Raw genomic sequence first — 218 nt, 5'->3', positions numbered from 1 at the left:
TCCCGTCCCCTCTTCAATAAACCTCCCCCGTTAATATAATGATAATATAAGAATCTACACCCAAAAAAAACAAGAACGAATAAAACACATCTAATTTCTTAAAAAAAAAAAAGCCCACGAAAACACGATTTTCTTGACGTTTTTCTCTACGGGGAAAAGCAAAGAAAGGAAAACAAACAGCAAGAAAAACATTATTTACGTTTTTCTCGTTCTCCTCT

At 33.5% G+C, this 218-nt stretch overlaps 1 protein-coding gene across 1 annotated transcript in view; it reads right to left on the bottom strand.

Annotated features, from left to right (window-relative positions):
* Positions 1-218, bottom strand: part of LOC119586104 (synapse-associated protein 1-like) — a gene marked incomplete at its 5' end in the record, with an annotated part of 123898 nt that overhangs the window by 88479 nt on the left and 35201 nt on the right.

This window comes from Penaeus monodon, chromosome 21, assembly GCF_015228065.2.
Source record: "Penaeus monodon isolate SGIC_2016 chromosome 21, NSTDA_Pmon_1, whole genome shotgun sequence".
Classification (NCBI taxonomy): domain Eukaryota; kingdom Metazoa; phylum Arthropoda; class Malacostraca; order Decapoda; family Penaeidae; genus Penaeus; species Penaeus monodon.
This window is presented reverse-complemented; position numbering and strand designations above follow the sequence as displayed.